This window comes from Canis aureus, chromosome 3 (assembly GCF_053574225.1).
Source record: "Canis aureus isolate CA01 chromosome 3, VMU_Caureus_v.1.0, whole genome shotgun sequence".
In the NCBI taxonomy this organism is placed as follows: domain Eukaryota; kingdom Metazoa; phylum Chordata; class Mammalia; order Carnivora; family Canidae; genus Canis; species Canis aureus.
In genome coordinates, this window is record NC_135613.1 from 55,738,911 (window position 1) to 55,748,184 (window position 9,274).

The following is a 9,274-nucleotide window of genomic DNA, read 5'->3' on the forward strand; positions in this document are numbered from 1 at the left end:
ACTTTGGAAACAGTGCTCTTTATCGCTCTGAAGGAGGGAGGGGGCGTGAAGAAGCGAGAAAAATGTCCAGGGATTTTTCCTGCCTTAAATGATTTTGACGGAAAAGCGTCCCAGGTTAGGGGTTAGAACTCACATTCCTCCCTGATGAGGACCTCTGCGGTCCTTAGCTTCTGCAGCGGTTAATTAAGCATGGTGAACCTGAGAATCTGAGATTCTCAGACTTGGTATGGTCCCCTCTCACACAATGTGGCATCAGGATGGAGCATGGAGGGGACAGGGGACAGTCAGGGAAGCAGATTTCCTGGGTGGCTCAGGGGTTAAGTGTCTGCCTTTGGCTCAGGGCATGATCCCGGGGTCCTGGGATCGAGTCCTGCACCAGGGAGTCTGTTTCTCTCTCTACCTCTCTCTGTGTCTCTCATGAGTAAACAAATAAAATAAGATTTAAAATAAAACTTATTTCCTTTGAAGGGAGAAAACGATATTTAGCCCTTTCCTGACTTCCATGCTTCAGGATCCAAACGAATCTCTAGAGCTGGTGTCATAATCGCAGACGGCCTGTCCCTCACCAATCAGCCAACTGCTAGTAGGGAAGACAGGGGTGCTGGTATTCAGCCTTCCGCACCCCTACTGGATGGGTGGCTTTCCTTTTCTTCCACTGTTAGAGACACAAAGGAAAGAGTCATCACCTACGTTTGGTGTGTCTTGAGGCCACAAACCATGAGCCTCTGAGACGGGAGTGATTTCCCACTTCCTTCTTCAAAAGCAGAGTTTCCCCTCTCCCATTAGGAATTTCTGGCTGCTACTTGAATTTTAAATATAATAACCAGGTTTATACAGCAAGCAAGCTTTCCCTGGTTCCCTTAGCAACGGCTCTAACTTTTATAGCCAGCCCGAGCTCATTCTAAAGGAACTTGCAGATTCTATGATAATAACATCTCCCTGATCTGGAAAGGAAGAGAGCTTAAACCTTTCAAATGATGGAAATCTAAAATTAAGCCACAAAGCAAAAACAGAACCCTTGGAGCCACTGGAATAACCTTCGCAAAGTCCTGTGCTAAAAACCAGAGCTTGGTGTGTGAGAAAAAGCATTTAGGAGGCCTGGAAATTCTATTTACCTTCCTCTCTCTCTCTCTCTCTCTCTCTCTCTCTCTCTCTCTCTCTCTCTCTTTAACACATCCTTCTCAACAGGGTGACAGGGAGGGGGCTGCTAAAAGCCGAGTTAGCAGCAGTGCTAAACCATCTGGTTGCCTGGGGATAAAGGAGACAGAAAAACTTTTAAAAAGCCACGTGGCACTGTGCTGTGACATTTTTGACAGACCCCAATCAAAACGGCTAAAATAGACGAAGGGCTGGTTTTTGCAAAGATGAGCCTCAGTTATTTGGAAAATTTATCTGTTTTTTGAAGAACTAGGTGCCAGCAGAGCTATCTATAAGCGAAGCACCATTGCGTTTTGAATCAAAAACAAAACAAAACAAAACCTAGCAAGATGTTCAAAGATTCAAAAAAAAAAAATCTATCAATTGGATGAATCACCAGTGGTGTGCACAGGGGTGGGGGAGTGGGTGAAGTCTTAGGTAAGCCTAACTCCTGGATTTGGAGAAAGTTTGATGGTCCTCTGCAGGGAAAGCCAACATTTCAAAGGCCTAGGGTGTCCCTCCTGTGTAGGTAGAGGCTGGGATTTTTTAACTCGAGGGCAGTTTGCTGCCTTGATGTAGGGAAAACGCTCTAATGGGTCTTGGATTCCGCCTCGCCTCGGAGAATGTGTCACTTGCTACAGAAAATGGGAAGTTTTCACTTCTCTGCATGATAATGTAAACTTGTGTCTTCCCCCAGGGGCAGAGCTCCAGCAAGGTAGGTCTGAAATTGTTTCTTCTGGGGAGATGTGTGGCGTGGTCTTGTCCAAGACTGGGGACAGTTATTAGAGGGTTCAGGGAAGATGCCTAGAGGCTTATCTACACTTGCCTGACAGACAGAGGTCCCCTAAAGGCAACCAGACAGGCATAGCCTGAGGCAACTCTTACAATCCCCCCTGGGCTGGGTTATTCTAAAACAACTGTGCCATCTAGACATTAGGAAATGTGCAGGTTCCAGAATATTGGCCTGATGCCCTTTGCGAACAAAGGACAAGAGCAAATTCTTCTGGGTGTGGATGGGGTTTCCCTGAAAATGAATGGATGTTCCCATGATCGATCACCAGGGGAGAGGGGAGCCCCGAAATAGAAACTTGGAAGGAGAGCCTTAGGCTTTCCAAGGGGCAAACCATTTCTTGTTCTTGGAGCCTCGTGGTCTGAAAAGCCTGGACCCTGGGGAGGGAGGGTTTTTCCCAATTCCTCCTGCTCTGGGAGGTTAAGTTGAAATCTGCAGTGGGGGACATATCAAGGGCCACAGAGAGACACCAGGAAGGGACAGGCTTCCCAGATAAGATGCTGGATGCTCAGTTAAATCTGAATTTCATTTAAACAGCAAATAATATTTTACCATAAGTATGTCCCAAATATGGCATGGTTCCTAATATTGCACAGGACATACTTAGACTAAACAATCATTTGTTGTTTGTTTGAAGTTGAAATTTAACTGGGGATGCTGCATGTTTATTTGCGAAATCTGGCAATCCTAAGAAGGGAACCTCTGGGAAGACCCTTCCTATGATCCCTTCTGTTACCCTCAAGTTTTCAGTATTAAATATTAAAGAAGTCTGGCTCAGCCTTGCTAGGAGCACTTGAGGGATGGGTCTATGCCAAGCCTTGGGTGAAGCTGTACTGAGGGAGGGGCAGTCCTGGGGAGCAGGGAGTGAGGGAGTGACCCAGAGTCACAGGGCTGGTTGGGATGGAAGTGGAGGTTGGGGCAGATGTGTTGCAGAAAAACTTTTATAACTTGCAGAAGAGATCTTAAGCCCTATGATGGAATGATGGAAATCTAAAATGATGGAAATCTAAAATTAAGCCACAAAGCAAAAACTTCTGGAGTCCTAGAAAACTTGCAGAAGAGAACCTGATAAAAGTCTGTGATCAGAAAGGCGGAGGCCCTGGGCTATTGGAATTTGGACGTTAAAGTGCAATATGGGGGCGCCTGGGGGACTCAGTTGGTTAAGCATCTGCCTTTGGCTCAGGTCATGATCCCCGAGTTCTGGGATTGAGACCTGAGTCTGGCTCCTTGCTTGGCAAGAACTCTGCTTCTCCCTCTCCCCCTACCCCTCCCCACTGCTTGTGCTCTCTCGTAAATTAAAAAAAAATAATAATAATAATAGTAAAAGTAAAAATAAAAAAACTTTAGAAATAAATTAAATAAATAAAAATAAATGAAGATAGATGATAGATAGATAGATAGATAGATAGATAGATAGATAGATAGATAAATAGATAAATACAAACCTCCTGAGCAAGTGAAGTCCTCCATGCATGGGTTACGGGTTCAACTCAACGCGTCAGGGTTAAGGGCTGTGATACCACGATTTATAATAAAAATAGGTATTTGGTCTTTAACCCCATTTCTGGCACAGAGCTCCTAAATCTCTAGGAGTATCCTAAGTGAAGAGAGCCATAAAAGGTGTCTTTTGTTATGTTAATGAGGCGACTGGAGGGGGGGTGATATACCTGTGGGGTGGGTGGTTGCCAGGGCAACCAACCACAGGATTGGGGGAGGGGTGGAATTTTCAATCCTACCCCCACCTCTGGGAAGGGAGGAAGGGCTGCAGCTAGAATCAATCGCCAAAGGCCAATAATTTAATCAAGCATGACTGTAATGAAGCCTCCATAAAATCCCCACAGGACGGGCTTTGGAGAGGTAACGGAGAAGATTGAAGGAGAGGGAGAGGGAGGTGCCTGGAGAGGACAAGGACGCTCTGAGCCCCTCCCCACACGCCTCACCCTCTGCATCTCTTCCATCCAGCTGTTCCTAGTTCTCTCCTTTTCTAATAAACCAGTGATCGAGTATATAAAGCGTTTCTCTGAGTTCTATGAGCCACTCTAGTGAACTGCTCACACCCATGGAGGGGGTCGGGGGAACCTCCTATCGCTGGCAGGGTAGTCAGAAGCGCAGATGACAACCCGGACTTGCAGTTGGTGTCTGAAGTCACGGGGGAGGGGCAGTCTTGCGGATAGTGCCCGAATTGAGTTGGATCATAGGATACCCAGGTGGTGTCTGAGAATTGCTTGTTAGTGTGGGGGTCCCCCTCCCCCACCACCTACACACCGATGTTGGAATTGGGTGCAGAATCCTTATAGGGGTATTTCTACACAAAGACATCCTTTAACTGTCAAGTTCTCACACAGCATATTAACACGCAACTTATTCTGTTGTGTCTGGTGCAGCCGAGCCCCCCAAGCTGAGAAGATAGGATGTCAGGTGCCCACATACTCTAAAGTGAGGCTCCAAACCATCTATGCAGAACTCACTAAAGTAATTGGGGAAACTGGTCAGGGGACCCTCAGAGCATCAGCCACTGGAGGTGGTGCAAGGGGAGCTGAGGTATCGAAGGGCACTGGATGGGGAATCCCATCCAGAGTTATCAGGAAAGGGTGCAAAGCATGGGAGGGGGTGTCTTTCCCTTCCTTAAGCCAAGTGAAATGGATCTTCAAGTACTTTGAGAGCCCGGCTGTGTCCCCGGGGTGACCTCACCCCAGAGCCAGCCACACCTGCAAAACGAAGGGGGTACAGGTGCCTGGGAGCGGCTGCCCTTGTATGTGTGGCAGGACATGGGTGAGTGGGCTTTCCCGGGGGCCCTGCGCGCCTGTGGAAAGTGGCCAGGCTTCTGTTCCTTGGAAAGTGCCTCCGGGAAGAACCTTAAAAGAAAGATGCTGAGTGAAAGAAGCCCACCAAAGAGTGCACACTGTGTGGTGCCATTTATAGAAATTTCTATAAAATGCAAACTTATCTGTCATGCCAGAAAGCAGATCAGTGCTGCCTGAGAGAGAGGGGGAGGAACAAGAGAGGAATCACCACGAGGAAACTTTTGGGAAGGATGGAATGTTCATTGCCTTGATTCTGGTTCATTGGGCTCCTTCAGAAGTCAAAACTTATCACGTAATATGCTTTAACTATGTAGAGTCTGTTGTGTACCAACTATATCCCAATAAAGCTATTTACCCAAAAAAGGACTCTGGGTAGGAGGGATCTTCTGTGAAGATCTACCCAGCAGAAAGAGGTTGGATGAAGAAACTAGTGGAGAAGAGGGCTAAATCCTAAGTGGTTAACCAGGGGGATCATTATCCTGGCCAAAAAGTCTCGCTGTGGGCTGTCCCCAAGGGGAGACTCTCTGGGGAATTCACACAAGAGGCCCTTGTCGAGAAGAGCCAGCATTTGACCACCTGCCACAGGCAGAGGGCAACTAAAGCCAAGAAAGACTCCCTGTGACTTTCATTCCCCCTTGCCACTCCCACCCCTAATTCTGCAGGAGGAGCCAGAGGAAATCAGGAGGACCCCCATCCCCTACCCCATGACCTCCTTCCCTGTCACAAATTTCCAAACCTGGGGCAGGAGAGAAGCTTTTAAATAGCTGAGAGACCAGAGTTCTTATGCAAAATTTGATTTCAGATTTTAAATCTCCAGTGATGAAATCGTTTCTTAATTCCTGAGAGACGCTGGTGTGGAAAAAATTAAGTCGTTTCCTGTTTATATACCAATGAGTCTGGCTCACTCAATAACCAGTTATGTTTTATTGCTCGTAGTCTAGCTACCTGGTCGATTTTACCCACCCACCCCACCCACCCCCACCCAAGGACCAACTGATCTGCTGATTACTCTTTATCACCTCTGCAGGAAATGAAGAAAAACAGAGCGTATGTGGGGATCTTGCCAGCTAAAGAAGTCTTGTAGGAAACCAACAAGACATTTTCAGAGGTGACATGGGGAAGTGGCCAAGAGGGTAGACTCTGAGGCCGGACTGTCTGGATTTGAATCCTGCTTGTAGGACTTCAGGCAAGTTGCACGATCTCAGGGTACCTTGCTTCTCTCCTTGGTGGAGTGGAGGTGATGCTAAAACCTTAGGCTAAACTGTGCTGCAAACAGCTCCAAACACTTAGGGACATACCAAAAAAATAAACCCAAGGTTTATTTCTTGCTTATATCACATGTGCACTACAAGCTTAGCTTTGGCTCTTCCCTCTGGGACCCGACTGAAGGAGCAGCCCTTATTGGGGACATTCCCGGTGTTAGGGCAACAGGGAAAGATGATTGAAGGTGGATCTAGGCAATGGCTCTTAAGGCTTGTTTTTGAAAATGATATATGTCACTTCTATTTACATCTCCTTGGCTAAGATTTGATGTCAACATTGACAAGGGGAGATAGAATTCTCCTATAAGGAGAAACGAGAATATTTGGGACAATCCTACCAGTCTATTGCAGTACTTGCCCATGTAAAATGCTTACAATGGTTCTTGATAAGGCCATGTAAGTGCTATCTAAGCATCGCTATTAATATTTCTTTTTTCCTCCTGGATATTTTGGGGGTTTTCCTTAAGGAGGCCTGGTGCTCTCAGAGCTGGATTTAGGATCAGTCCCTACATCAACTGCCCAATTGAGCAAGAACCACCAAAACACCAGAGAGGAGCCCTAATGGAGAGGTTACTAGAATTTGGGCCCCCACCCCACCCCACCCCATGCTGAGCTTGATTTGGGTTCTAACTGAAACATTTTGGGATGCCTGGATGGCTCAGTGGTTGAACCTCTGCCTGTGGTTCAGGTTGTGATCCCGGGGTTCTGGGATCGAGTCCCTCATCGGGTCCCCCGCAAGGAGCCTGCTTTTCCCTCTGCCTGTGTCTCTGCCTCTAAAGGTGTGTGTGTCTCTCATGAATAAATAAACCTTAAAAAAATAACAATAAATGAAACATTCTAATGAAGAGGAATAAACAAAGCTGTGTTTTCCTGGACCACTCATAGCAAGTCACCCCCTGAAAGACAGGCGTCAAGGAACTGGCAGTGATTCCTCAGCTATTTCAAGGTGAGTAGGTCCCACAGTGTTATTCTTGTCTCGAGGCAGACTACAATAGCTCCACTGCTGTCAAGTGTTTAGCCCACAAAGGTGGGAGGGAGTGCGGCTCAGTGCTGGGAACAGCCACCTCTTTGGGCCCAGTTACTGGCCCAAGGTTTTCCGTGAGGTGTCATGAGTTCCACACTCCCCCACCAGGCAGTCTTCCTGGTGTGTGTTTGATCTTGGGTTTTCAACTGGGCTGTCAGAATCTAGGCTGGAGGCTGTCACGGAATCAGAGGGAGGGGGTTTTTTCACTGTCCTTAAGCTTCCAGGACCATAGGGCTACTGGAGAGGGACCACTCTGGGGTCTCAAAGACTTTTCTCAGAGCATTTGAAAACCCTCCCATCTGGATGATGATGCAAGTACAAGAACTCCGACTATTCCAAGTGGGGAGGGAACTGGGGCGAAGGAGCTGCATGCCACCGAGGGATAAAGAAACTGAAAACATTTCAGTTCTTTTTTTTTTTTAAGATTTTATTTATTTATTCATGAGAGACAGAGAGAGAAGTAGAGACACAGGCAGAGGGAGAAGCAGGCGCCCTGCGGGGACCCCGATGTGGAACTCGATCCCAGGACCCCGGGATCACACCCTGAGCCGAAGGCAGACGCTCAACCACTGAGCCCCAACATTTCAGTTCTTATTAGAACTGCCTGAACTTTCTTCTCTTCTGATGGCTTAAAAATTGTCCCAGCATGCCCAGTAGAGCCCTTCCGTCTCTCATCTTACTGCTTTTCTCCTTATCAGGCTCAATTTGAAATAACAAATATTTCTAGATTATTCACTGGCTCATAAAACAGGTACTAGCCAGGGGCTTTGGACCATATGGACAAGGTTTGAATTCTTGTCCAGAGGTTCACAAGCTCAAGGAAGTTCACAAGTGCCCAGACTGTGGAGCCAGTAAAGACAGGGCTGCAGTGGGGCTCGGGAGCCCCTAGACCTGTGAGCCACAGGCAAGGGCTGAGGGCTTCCGCAGGAGGTGGCATGCCAGCTGGGCTTTGTAGGATGATGCTCCCCAAAGAGCTTTGCTCAAGTCCTAGCCACCATACCTGCAAATATGGCCTTATGTAAATATCTCTGCAAATGTGAGCAAGTTAGGATGTGGGGTGGGCCCTCCATCTGGTGGCTGGGAAATTTGGTCACCGACACAGATATGCCATGTGACAACAAAAGCACAGATTGGAGTGACAGGTCTACAAGCTAAGAAACTCCCAAAGATTACTGGCAGCCACCAGAAGCTGGGAAGAGGGCTGTTGGGATCCTCCCCTAGAGCCTTCAGGGTGAGCACAGCCCTGCTGATGCCCTGGTTTCAGACGTGGAGCCTCCATAACCACGAGAGGACAGAGTTCATGCTAGGGTAAGCCCCCTAGCATATGGTAATTTATCCTGGGGAACCAGTGTAGATGGGTAGGACTCTGAGATGCAAGAAAGAGGCATCTGTAGACAGAGCCACTGCGAGAGAGTCTAACAACTTTTGAGCACATATGGTGTCCTTATGGAATAATTAGGAATTGGATGTGGCTGGAGCAAAGGCGTTGGAGCAGAGGGAGCCAACTACAGTAGGAGATGGTGGAAATACCGCCTGGCCTCCAGTGCCAGGATGAGGACTTGGGCTTTTGTCTTGTATGGGATCGGAAGCCATTAGCATCATTTGACTGGAGTCTGAGTTGTCCCCAGTGAATTACTTTCATTAATCAGGAGTAACAAATGGCCTTCTCGGTATAACACTGGATTTTTTTTGTCCTCCTTACTAAGTTTTGGCCTCAGTGATGTTAGACAGTGCTGGGCTTAGTGCCATGGGGTGGATGATTCAAGGTGAGGACAGGGTTTAATTCGCCTCTGCATCCCCATCACCCAGAGTAGGTAACACGTTCGTTGTGGACCTGAGTGGTATCGGAAACTTGCTTAAGCAAAACTTGGTTCACAAGACAGGGGGAGAAAATGAGAAAGAGTGGTTATCATTTTGCTTGGGCTGCTGTGAAATTGGGATTTATAATAAAAAATATATATTCGGTCTTCTTCCCAGTTTCTGGCACTAAGCTCCTAAAACCATTGGAATTCCCTAAGTGATAAGAGCCATAAAAGGTGTCCTGTTGCATTCAAGAGGTGACTTTTGGAAAGCCCCTGGGTCAACTCCCTCCAAAGGCAATGTCTCTGGAGGCTCCAGGGTGGATTGCACCCAAGGTCCTTCTCAGCTGCTGGTGGTGCTGGCCATCCTTGGCTTGTGGACACATCCCTCCAACTGTCACGTGGCGTTCTCCTTAAGTGTCTGTCTTACTCTTCTTATAAGGACACCCAATGGTGTC

The 9,274-nt window shown here is 47.5% G+C and overlaps 1 long non-coding RNA gene across 1 annotated transcript; it reads left to right on the forward strand.

The window, feature by feature from the left end:
- Nucleotides 1–900: 900 nt before the first annotated feature.
- LOC144310950 (uncharacterized) lies at nt 901–3,925 on the forward strand. The gene is made up of 3 exons (XR_013376608.1): nt 901–1,071; nt 1,835–1,852; nt 3,769–3,925. It is a non-coding gene; the product is annotated as an uncharacterized LOC144310950 (long non-coding RNA).
- Nucleotides 3,926–9,274: the final 5,349 nt, after the last annotated feature.